This window comes from Pinus tabuliformis, chromosome 3_2 (genome assembly GCF_031772625.1).
Source record: "Pinus tabuliformis cultivar Carrire ecotype Pingquan chromosome 3_2, CPIR1, whole genome shotgun sequence".
Taxonomy (NCBI): domain Eukaryota; kingdom Viridiplantae; phylum Streptophyta; class Pinopsida; order Pinales; family Pinaceae; genus Pinus; species Pinus tabuliformis.
The window spans coordinates 973,266,291-973,279,691 of NC_142302.1; the positions used below are offsets into that span (position 1 = coordinate 973,266,291).

Sequence of the window (13,401 nt, forward strand, 5' to 3'; positions counted from 1 at the left end):
TATATTACTTTATCTTTGAAAGTCTAAGTTGATCTTGGAATCTGCCATATATGTTTAACTATATTTTGGTGATATATTAATGGTTGCAGGCACAGATTAGTTGCTTGACCGAATGACTCACATATGGGTGATGGGGTTGTAAAACAAATTGTCTGAATTGTGGTCCTCACACTTGGTATCAGAGTACAAGTTGAACCCTTGAGGCCTATGGGCCCATGCATGCATAACTAGTTTTGTTGCTATGTGGGTATTTCTCTAAAATCAAATTACTCGAGTTTAAAAAAAAAATAAAAAAAATTGGAATTTAGAAACATTTTAAGAGCTCTATAGTGTATTATGATCCAAATTCATGGACAGAAATAGAGTGGATTTATGTCACAGATCAAAAATAGAGGCATCAAGCATTATCCATAGCAGTTCAAAACTGAAACACCAGCCCAGTTAGTTGACACATCTTACAATATGCTAGGATTTGCACTGGTTTCAACTTCGAAATTGCAGTTTCGCTATGACAAAGAGGTAACCTCATCTATTCATACATACCATTTTGGGATTTTAAATATCTTTGAATCCATCTGGATGATCAGAAATACAAACCTAACAGCGGATCACTCAGATCTATAATTTGCCGGATTCAGACAAATTTGAGGGCATTAATCAACTCAGGCAATTCTTATGGTTTACGAACTTCCTACCCATAATTTGCAGCGACAGGTATGCTGACAGAGTGGATAATGTTAGCCCAACGGATGGGGTTCCGGATCAGCCCATTGTTGACCCAAATGCCCTTGACTGTTAGTTCGCTGTCCAAAAAAAAAAAAAAAAATTCTGAATCTCTGTGCGTGATATGTGATAGGATGTAATGTTGATCATATCTGGCTCTATATATAATGCCTAAGAACAGTTACTACTGTTAAGGCAGTGAAAATGGATATCTTCATTCTCTCAGGACAGAGCAACATGTCGGGCAGGGGAGGAGTTCATGGTTCTCATTGGGATCATTTCCTTCCTCCAGAATGCAAAGCACACCCTTCAATTCTCAGGCTCAACTCACATCTTCATTGGGAGCAAGCTCATGTTCCGTTGCATGCCGATATAGATAAACACAAAGTGTGTGGAGTAGGTCCTGGAATGATATTTGCAAACACTATACTGAAGCATTATAAAGATCCCGAAAAAGCTCGTATTGGTTTAGTTCCCTGTGCCATTGGAGGTACCGCGATCAAAGAAAGAGTAAAAGGGCAACCTAAAAAGGGGTTTATTGACATTCTGTGTGGCCTTCTTTCTCTTGGCCCTTGCAAAGAAAAATAGGGATCACTACGAAAAGATCAAACTCTGTGGTTTTGTTTTGACTCGTATTCCTCTAAGGTCATTTGCATCTATTTTGGAGCAATTTTGTGGCATTCCTCCTGGAGCTCATACTTTACGATTCGAGACTGTGCCATTTTAGTACTCTTCCTCAACATTACCCTCTCGCTTCAGGACAATACATATAATGTCATTATATGGCTCTTTTATGATCTGTGGTAATGGTGTGGTTCGCAGATCAAATAGGATTTTCCGTAAAAGATCATCACAAATATGGGATCTTGCTTTGTGGCACGATGACTTGAACCTCTCTCTGTGAATTTGCATTTCCTGAGACCTTCGTCAATCTGTTCCAGATATATACTACTTGCTAATGGCTACAAGTCTCTCGCTTCAAGAATCTCTCATCCTTATGACCATACTCTTGCTCTCAGATATGGGTCTCACATTGGATGAGATCTCGCATCCGCAACAGAAATTGCATTCCCTGGAAGAAAAAGGTTTGATTTAAAGAGGCCTTGAGGCACATCTCACTCTAAGATGATGGCTTGATTTTGAAACTCCTGGCAAATCTCAGCGTGATCCAAACATGTATGGACTACTCTCAGGACCATTCTTGGTATTGGATATCTGTGTTATAGAATTATGGTCTCTATAAGGCTTCATCTCGGCAAGTATAACTCTGGCACTATTATATATGGGCAATCTCAGCATCATATATAAGTGATCTTGGTATAATGCTTCATCTCCTCACCATAAATATATTTTCTCGAAGTTCATGTTTCGTAATAGTTATGACTCATCAAATGGTCTCAGCACAACGTTACAAAGTATTTCCGCCCCCCTAAGATCCTTGTCTTGCACTGTTTCTATGACTCACATTTAAATCTCTGGCCCGCTTGGTATCTACACACTCCGTAGACTTTGAACTTTCGAAAAAACTCTTGCTCCCGGTCAAATTAGCCTCTCGATCTGGCTACAAGACGTTGACTTCAGTATCGCTTCATGCTGCAGTTCATTTTCAAAACTACCTTAGGGTTCTATGATATGCCATGATATCGCTCACCCCTGCAGGAAATTTGATGATCAACATATACACATATATATATAGAATCTAGATATTCATGTTCCGCTCTTGACACTACAACATCGATATAACTAGACTTTTTTTTCAGCAGCATGAATCTGAGTATGATTATGGGCATTGCATCTCTGTCTATAAATATCTAGCTTCAGTCAACGCTATAATTCTTTAATGCCTTGTTATCCTCCAGTCCACGGTAACCTGATACTATTATCATCATGGTTCACTCTAATGGCATGACATTCACTCATTATGTCTACACAATCTCCATGGTTCGATCCTTTTGTTGTCCTGGAGACTCGCACTCTTTATGGTACAAATTAAAGTTATGTCTTATCGAAATGAATGGCAATGTTCAGTTCCTCAAGTTATATGGTCTTCATCCCAGTGACCTATATCGACCATGTTATGATGAACGAGAGATATCACTTTGTCTAATATGTATTGTTGTAACCTCGTGGTATAACACATTGCAGATATCAGTGACTTAGAGCTAAACAAGTTCAGACCTGTTATTATGGTGAGCTCGGATCTCAGATCATAATTGTCTAGATTTTCACATCAGCATGATCTCATATGACTTTCTGATTTGGGTTCCTAGTGATCTTAGTTTTTATAGCCCTATATGGCAGACTCATGAAGCAGATATACTCTAGCCAGGGGCAGCTATCTCCTGTAATACGACCTTATCACAGTGACTTAAAATCTGTAGTACTTATATATCTCATACACCTGGGTTGTAAGTTGTCCAGCACCTTGCATAAAAGTATTGTTGACAAGGTTGAGTCTCTAGAACAGTAAACCCTGCAGCTGCCGATATATGATTAAATGGCACCAATCCGAGAATTGTGCAGGAATATTCGTGTTTTTGTATTGTATTTCCAGAAGATAGATTCTGCTGCTTGTAAAGGTTTAAGCCGTCTGGTGCAGTTTTGAAGTCTCTTGTGGTTCATGGATAAACTGGAGGCTTTATTGGTTTCCACGAGGCCTGCAACTTTAGACCCACAAGCTTCTTCTGCCCAATTTCAATCAGAGGATAAATCCACTTTTCCAGGGCTGTGTTAAACCCATTATGTGCTGGATTCTTAGATGAATTCCAAGAGTGAAAAATTCATCTCTTCTAGGGTGCATGCTTTTGATCCAGGGGAGCAGAGCATAAGGCAGCTGTACATAATGCAAAAAAAAAAAAAGGGCATGCTTTTCTTGTTGCCTCAACTGGATTGTAGACAAAATAAGCATGCAAATTATTTCTAGTATAACCAAACAAAACAGTAGTCTCCAAATTTATTCAAGGTACTAGGTGATTTGTGGGCTTATATAAGATCCATAAGATAAAATTAGGAGTGTTCGGAAATATTGAATTAAATGAAACCATCAACTGAAAGTCTTTCTCGATGGTGTTCAGTTTTTTTTGGCATCACTTCTCACAGTCCTCTCTCGGGATAGCCTCCAACTTTCTGGTGCCTTTTCTAGAGTCGGCAGATGAAATTTCTATGAGGGCCTCTAAGATCTTTGCTGGAACTTTAGCTTCTCTAAGATTGAGGCTGAAATGCGTGTTTCTGGATGTTCCCATGCCTGATTTTGATAACCCAAGTATGTTTTCTATCCTCTAAAGCTTCGATAAGTTTGGCAATTGTTACTGCTGCTCCAACCTAAACACATTACCACTGATGTTTCAGATCAGAGTAAAGTGGGTCATAACAGAAATGTAGTTTTCGAAGGCATCGCCAGTCACCTGAAAATGGTTGCTTCTGGATTCATCAGAAATACAGCAAGTATTGGTGGCAACATAATTATGGCCCAGAAACTGCCCTTCTCCTTTAACATCCTCTTTATAAGAAAACTTCAATGTCGATTCTCTCGGTACTTCGCCATTTTGGCTATTGCAATTGGGAATTGCAGGTCCACTGGCTAGAAACTCCGTCTTTAAAAAAAATCTGGGAAAGTACAAACGGTAGTTGGATTGTAGCGAGGCAACTTATTAGGGTCACCGGGTTCACTTTTTTTCCAAAACGAGTTTATACCCAAGTCCTCCAAATCTACATCTCCTGCAAAACTTTTGCAAACATCAGCAATGGGCCTGTATCCTGTACATCTGCATAAATTGCCTGCAATAGCTTCCTCTGCTTCCAACGCAGAAAAATTGGTAAACCCGTGCTTGTGATCAGGTTTTTCTTTAGATTCAGCTCGGCGAAGAGCAGCAAATATAGACATACACATTCCTGGAGTGCAGTGTCCACACTGCGATCCATGAAATCCTGCCATTCTTTTGTGAACAGAATGATATCCATCCGGGCAATTCCCAAGACCTTATGAAGTTGTAATACAACAGCCATCAATAGAACCCAACAAGGTCAAGCAGGATCTAATTGAAAATTCTTCTATCTTCTTTGTTTTAGTGTTATATTTTGACAAAAGCACCACACGAGCTCCACAACCACCTGTTTACCAATACAAGCAATCAATGCCAAATCTAAAGAGCAACAACCTCTGTAACTTCCAAGGTAAAATAGCTATCAATACAAGCAAACAATGCCAAATTTAAAAAGCGAGTCTATGTATCATCTAAGGTGAAATAGAAATGTTTCAGTGAATCACAGAAATCTACAAAGAATACAATACTAAAACATATATATTTTAATGATGAATATAATAAAAAAATATCTTCCTAAATAATATGCATAAAGGTTATTCATAATATGCATGAGGGTCATTCACAATAAATGTTATCATTATTAATTTATTCATTCAACATTTATATATTATTATATTTTTGTCTTTCTATCACGGAGGAAATTTATCATGGACTTTTATGTTCCATTGGTATCAAAGATAGTTTGAGATATTGAACTTGTCATTTCTACCATACTTGTCACTGTGATCACACAAAAATATTCTTTTCCATATTGTTAGTTGATTTTTATATACCATTTTCATTCGTTGTTGTTTAAAAATGCATAGTTAAATTGTTTATATTTTGGTTTCTTTCATGAGGATCTAGTGATGCAATTTTGGCAAGTTTGTGATTTTTTTGGTTACTTCAATGCATTTTTGAATGCATAAATGGATTTATTACCTTGAAAAAACCCTTTGGGGTGCTCATTCTATACATACTATAACTTGTAATTCCAACAAATTCCTATTGGATTTCAAGCAAAATTGATTGCAAAAGAGCAAAAATTTAGAAGAATTAGGCTTGACATTTAAAAAATTATGTTGCCAAGTCCTCTATGTAATTGTCGTGCATTGGAATTGTTGTATCACTCTGCAACGCATACACCAACATCATTCCATGTTTGTACAATAGATGTGATTTCTATGTCATATAGTTGCCATATCATATTGTTGTCCATTCGTCACAACACATAGTTGCAACTCAACCTTGTGTTGCCATTTTTGTATCATTATATGAGCAATTTGAATATTTAGAAAAAAATGTTTATGCTTTGTTAAGAAAATTGAGGAACGACAAAACCATACAATTAAGTATGGAAGACCTCATTCACTCAACTACCAATAATTAAACTACAAAATTTAAAATTTCTTCTCCAAAGGCCAATTTAGAATGGACAAATTAGAGACATGCAAGTGGTAGATACTCAATACAAACATATCATTGATTGATTAGAATCATGATAAGTTGAAGAGAAAATCAAAGCCAAGAATCATGAAAACTAGAGAAAAATAAAAGTGATCTAAAATCACTCATATTAGAGTTAAAAAAAAAAAAAATAGAACTCAAGAGTCACAACAAACTAAAGAAATATATAATTGATTTAAAGGAACACATATAAAAACTTTCATCTAGTGTTAATTCTCTACATACAACCACTCCACAACCAAGTTCTTCAAATGCATCTATTGTGACTAGTTCAAAGTACTGATTGTAGTTCCTAACAAAATTGAAGATTTAGAACATGGTAAACAAAGGTGGATTACGTCATAGGTGAAATATCAACAATAATTAACACAATTATTATTGACCATTACAAATATTGAAGTCCAAGCTTAAGGTGGGTAGTTCCTCCTATGAAAAAGGCATAGGCATCCCCTATGAATTTGAGTTAATACAAAATTACTGCTATCTTAATTGCATGATTGAAGGAATAAAACTAGAGAGATTTCTCCTAAATTAGTCAATTTGTCATTTGAAGGAAGGTGGGTGTTATTAATTGTTTCTTTAAATAGTTGTGATTTTGATTATGATGATTTTGTTGGAAAAGTTTATGAATGACGCTTCCTGTAACTATTAATAATGTATGTTTTGTACATTTATACAAAAAGTGGGTTGCAATGTTCCCCAGATATAGTCCTTCAGTTATAACGGAATTCGTGTTATAGATACCTTGGGAAAATTTTAACCTGCCCACCAGAAGGTTGGCAAGAGCTTCAGGAAGGGTTCCAAAGATTATGTGTAGTCGTTCCTCCTTTATGTTCTAAAGGACTTCGGGACGAAGTCCATTGTTAAGAGGGGGTGTATGTAGTGCCCACTCTAGTTCCTGACCCGGATACGACATTATCTTAGACACTCTATTCTTCAAGGACCTCAGATTGAGGATCTGGACCCATGACACTATTATTAGCGATTGAGATATTCATGGTTGTGATGTTTATGAATGCTTTCCATTGATATTATGGTAGCATGAATGGTTATGTATCTTATCCATTAGTATTCTGATGATTGCAATATTAATAGTTAAGTTGGTCTCTATTTGAAATTATGATGAGGGTAGTAAGAATATGTATGCGCTCTACTAAAAGCATAATGAGGATAAATTTATGGATAGGTATATTTCTACGATGTTACGATGTGATAGCTTAATGAATATGTATGTTTCCATTGATGATTATTGATAATAGCCATGAGGGATGTGTCCCCTATGTTACCTACTTCCTTTAGTTCAGACTTACAATGGACAATGGTGTGAATGACCAGGAATTGTTAATGATGCTATTATGATAATTGACTAACATTGAGAAACCGTGTTACTGATGATTATTGAGTATGGCAGGAAACCATCAGAGGCACTCGCATATGACATGTCGATGACACCTGGTTTGATGAAAATTTATATTACTTTATCTTTGAAAGTCTAAGTTGATCTTGGAATCTGCCATATATGTTTAACTATATTCTGGTGATATATTAATGGTTGCAGGCACAGATTAGTTGCTTGACCGAATGACTCACATATGGGTGATGGGGTTGTACAAGTGGATGGAACTACATGGGAGGGGTGGGACAGAGTCCCTGATCTCACCCACTACCACTCCCGCCGTGAATTGGGCTGGAAGGGTTGAAACACCTTCGCCTTGAAGATCACGATGCCATGAGGGCAGGTTCCAAAGTTGGTTCGCTCATGAGGACTTTACCGGGGGGCGCGCATCAAGGCGGATTCCTTGATCCCTGACACCATTAGTCTCACTATAGCAGGCAACATAAGAGATGACAGTGGTCTATGACGTTGCACTATACTTTCCCCTCGTAATCACTGGATGCTTGAAGGGCAAGTGGTGTGGCACCCTTGGAACTTCAGGGGAATTTCTTGAAGGGAACGACCAACTTGGCACCCTTGGCATCACAAATAAACTATTAGGTGTGGCACCCTTGGAACTTCTAGGGAAGTTCTTGAAGGGCACAACCAAACTGGCACCCTTGACATCACAAATAATCCATTAGGTGTGGCACCCTTGGAACTTCTAGGGAAGTTCTTGAAGGGCACAACCAGACTTGGCATCCTTGGAATCATTAAAAATAAATAATAATAAATAAATATAAGCAAGGAATGAAAACTAGGTAAATTTACATCAAGGGTAAATGATGATTATAAACCAATGTAATTAAATCAAAAATAAAACTTGGAATAAGGAGGATCATAGGAAGAATTAAAACAAAGTACCTTAACCCTTCCCATTTTGGAAAATACTAGGAAGATTATGTGGTTTAATTAGGAAAAAGGGGAAAGACAAACATAATAGTAAGGATAAAGATTAATCCTAAACTAATTTAAACCTAATTAAGAAAATGGGAAGGTGAATTAAAATGAGAATAATAAATTAAATTTAGAGAAATGTAGAGAAGCTCCATGTGTCATCAACCAACATAAGAATATCCATCTAGGAGATAACCTGAGTTAAATTAGGGAGTAGATTGGGGATAAAATCTTGACTCATTAATTGACTTCAAGTAATGAACACAAATTAAGGAATAAAAGGGGGAATAAAGAGACAACTAGGAGAAGAAATAGGAATCTTGTTGAGGTGAGGAAAATATTAGTTTTAACTAAAAATTTAAGTAAATAATTTGGGAGACCCTTGATGTGAGAATGACACATGGGTGGGTGAATAATCAAGCTATTGAATTATAAAAAAATAATTAATTATGCATGACATGACAAGTGTCACCTATGAGGACTCCTATAAAAGAAGGGGCAAGCCATGGAAGAAGGGACTTTTTGGGGAACCCTATTGTTGGATGGATGAGATGTTGTGAGAGCAGTGATTACGAAGCTATAGTGAGTTTGGTGAGGTAGAGGATTTAGAGAGGGGACTCTTGAGCCAAGGTGTGCTCTCCTCTACTAGCTAGTGCTTGTCTCCATTGTACAACCCCATTGCAGCTCGGGGGTCCGCGGGGAAGAAGAGTACCCAAGGAGTAGGCTGGGAGGTTAACCAGTGGGTATTCGCATTCGGATCAAGTGTGTCATCATTCACTCGCGGAGGTGACCAACTACAAGGGAGTACCAGTAACAGCAGAGAAAGCGGAGTCTCGCCTTCTGGTGAATGGTACACATGTATTTCATTACTATTGATCTTAGTTAAACATATGTAAATGTATGTCATGATATGTTTTCCTGAATGAGTGTCAGGAATGTGTGTGCTAAATAAGTTGAAATTTCAATGCGTTTCTTTCTAGTTGTATTTGCTGTAAAAAAAAAAAAAAAAAAAAAAAAAAAAATTTGTCTGAATTGTGGTCCTCACAGAACTAATGACCATCTCTTGCCTTTGTTTGAACCTCTCCATAGAAAATCTCTCCATAGAGTCTTGAGCTTGCATCCTATGGTTGTTTGAAGTGGCATGGCTGCTAACTAATACAATGGGATGGCCCGTAGCACCAACTTAGTAATGTTGGAAATAATACTGAGGGGGGGGGGGAATCAGTATTATCTAGCAATTTACCAAATCTTCCTTATTTGATCTTTTGAAATATTCTTGCATATCAGTACCATAAAACAATGAGCATGAATAAAGAAAATAGACAGTCACACCAAAGAACACAAGATGTAAGGTGGAAACCCAATGCGGGAGAAAAACCACCTGCTGCAATAATGTCTCTATCTTCTTTCAAGAAATTCTTTTTACAATGATTTTGTACTGGTGCAGTCCTTTACCAGCACGCAGGCTGCAACCTGCAAAGAGCTACAACTCTTCCTTGTTTTCCAGACTTCTCCTGGAAGGGAGCTACAACCCCCTACTTCTTTTCAAAATGATCAACAAGTATACAACAGATACAGTCTACTACAGATATCAGATCAGTAATTACAGAAACAACCCAGAACACCTTATGAACAGAAATATACAGTTAACAGATCATCTTGAGACAGGGACGCATATTTTCTTTCTGTGGCCTGCGACTGGACGCAGTATACCTTATGCTGTTCTGCGTGCAGACGCACTGTTCCTTTTGCTTGTCTGCGACCGACGCACACATCAACACTATCGCGCCGCGTCTTTCGCTTCAGAGACGCACCCAATACCACAGTCGCGCCGCGTCCTTCGCTTCAGAGACGCACCTGATCCTTTACTGTACTGCGTCCCGACGCACTTTCCCTTCACTGAATCTGCGTCCCTTTAGATATAGAAGATAAGAGGACTTCAGAACCAACCCAAACACTCAGATCCACAGATCTGATCATGCGCCATATAGATCGTAGTCCATTAGAAGATTTATCCTTAAAGATATGGACTAGATCACACCAAGAGATGATCAACCAAGATGATACCTAATCCAAATGAACTCCTTTGCTTTATATAGGCAAGCTTCTCCCCAAAGCGTGGAACAATACCACGAGCCGACACCAGAGAAACACGCAACCGTCGGCTAGATACCACACAAGAAGCCCCCACGAGTTTTTCTCTACCTTGAAATGTGTGCACTGGGCGGACGCACCTTCTGAACGGCTGGCCGGCGTCCCTAGACGCGGGTTCTGTATGGAATACCTGCGGGGACGCGCTTGCTAAACAAAATTTCCTGCGTCCTTCTTGATTTACCACCTGAAGGCGTTTGCCATCAAGTACAACACCTGAATCATAATGCCAACAAACTCCCCCTTTGGACTTGATGGCAACCACATAAACTTTCAGCTTCATCATTCTCCCCCTTTGACATCAAGAGCAAAGGGTATGCTCCCCCTATGCTCATGCTTCTCCAGAATTGTAACCAGAAATCCATCATGAAGAAGACAGAGACATATTGCAGCTATTTCCAAGATCTCCTTCTCAATAATGCCAACAATGCATTATGTGCTCCCCCTGAGCCTAGACCATCAATAGGAAGATGGTCAACAGTGAGATGATGCATCAACAACCCCCAGCTTTTGCCTGAGGTATTCAAAAGTGTCCCTGGGCAACGGTTTGGTGAAAATATCAGCAACTTGTTCCTTAGAAGGAACATACTCCAACTTGAACTTCTGTTCAAGTACTTGTTCCCGGAGAAAATGGTACTTGATTGGTATGTGCTTGGTTTTTGAATGCATAACCGGATTCTTTGAGATGCTGATTGCACTTGTGTTGTCACATAAGATAGGAATAGGAGGTGTACAAGTGATTTGATAATCCTGCAAAGTCTGCATCATCCAAAGAAGTTGGGTGCAACAAGATGCAGCCGCAACATATTCCGCTTCAGCTGTAGACAAGGCAATTGAACTCTGTTTCTTGCTGAACCACGATACCAGTCTAGAACCCATAAAGAATGCACCACCACTTGTGCTTTTCCTGTCATCCACGCTTCCGGCCCAATCTGCATCTGTATAAGCATGAAGAGTGAGATCTGGATCTCTAGGATACCATAGGCCATAATTTTGAGTCCCTTGAAGATATTTGAAGATTCTCTTTACTGCTTGAAGATGAGTCTCCTTTGGATTTGCCTGAAACCTTCCAACTATTCCAACTGCATGCATGATGTCTGGTCGGGTACCTGTCAAATATAGTAGACTTCCAATCATAGATCTGTAGGTTGGTTGATGAACTGCTGCAGATTCGTCATTTGCACTGAGACTACATCCTGTGACCATGGGTGTACATACTGGTTTTGCATCTTCCATGCCATATTTCTTCAAAATCTGCTTGAGATACTTGGTTTGAGATAAAAGGATTCCTCCTTTCTTTTGTTGGATTTGCAAACCAAGAAAGTATGTCAGTTCTCCTAGCAAGGACATCTCAAATTCTTTCTGCATGACTGAGGCAAAGCTTTGACTCATAGCTTCTTCATTACTGCCAAAAATAATGTCATCTACATACACAACAAGTATTAGTAATTTGTCATTTTCAACTTTTATATAAAGATTGCTATCTGCTGAACCTTTTGAGAAACCTTGTTGATGAAGATATTTGTCCAACCGGTAGTACCAAGCCCTTGGAGCTTGTTTGAGACCATAGAGCGCCTTTTTTAATCGGCATACAAGATTTGGATCGTTTCCAAGAATGAAACCATCTGGCTGTTCAATGTACACTTCTTCATCCAAGTCTCCATTCAGAAAAGTTGATTTCACATCCATTTGAAATACTTTGAAGTTCTGACAACTTGAGAGAGCAAGAAACATTCGGATGGCCTCAAGTCTTGCAACAGGAGCAAAAGTTTCTTCAAAGTCTATTCCTTCTTGCTGTGCATACCCTTTACAAACAAGTCTGGCTTTGTTTCTAATTACTTCTCCATTTTCATTCAATTTATTTTTGAACACCCATTTTGTTCCGATAACATTCTTATCCTTTGGTCTAGGAACCAGCTCCCAAGTATTGTTCTTTTCGATTTGCTCAAGTTCTTCATCCATTGCTTTCACCCAACATTCATCTTTGCATGCTTCTTTCACATTTTGTGGTTCAGTAGAGGAGAGTAATGCCAAATAACTTGAAGCTTCTGCAACTGTTCTTCTAGTTTGTATACCTGCTTCCTTTTGTCCCATGATCTGAGATTCTGGATGGTTCTTTTGAACATATCTGGATGGAGTCTTTTCTTCTATTCTTGTTCTTTCTTCTGCTTCTTCGTGAGGTCCGTCTTGAAATTGTTCTTGCGGTTCTTCTTCTTCATCATTCTGTCTTTGAGGGTAGCTTTCATCTTCTTCAATGTCTTCACGATGTATTTGCCTAGGAATGTATCCTTTCTCATCAACCACTACATCAATGCTTTCAACAATTCTGCCAAGTCTTTTATTGTAGCATTTGTATGCTTTGCTATGTGGAGAGTAGCCAAGAAGAATTCCTTCATCTGCTCTAGGATCAAGTTTGCCAAGCTGCTCCTCAGTATTTTTGATATAGCATTTGCTCCCAAAGATTTTGAAGTGCTTTACTGAAGGAGTTTTACCACTCCAGAGCTCATGAGGAGTTTGAGTGCTGTTCACTCGAACATTTGTCTTGTTGAGAATAATAACTGCCGCATGTGCAGCTTCACCCCAGAAGGTTGCAGGAGTTCCTGATTCATCAAGCATAGCACGAGCCATTTGCTGGACTGTTCTGTTCATTCTTTCCACTACTCCATTTTGCTGAGGAGTTCTAGCTGTAGAAAATTCTCTCCTTATTCCATGTTCATCACAGAAATCGAAAAATTCATTTGAAGTAAATTCTCCACCTCTGTCGGATCTGAGGCACTTAATCTTGTGACCTGATTCATTTTCAGCCAAGGCTTTGAAGGATTTGAATTTTTCGAAAGCTTCATCTTTGTGCTTCATAAGTCCCAACCAAACAAACCTGGAGAAATCGTCAATAAATAATATCAAGTATTCCTCTCCTCTAGGTGT

At 38.6% G+C, this 13,401-nt stretch overlaps 1 pseudogene; it reads left to right on the top strand.

The window, feature by feature from the left end:
- The first annotated feature begins 927 nt into the window (after positions 1-927).
- LOC149183877 (putative carbohydrate esterase At4g34215 pseudogene) lies at positions 928-1,311 on the top strand (annotated as a pseudogene).
- The last annotated feature ends 12,090 nt before the right edge of the window (positions 1,312-13,401 follow it).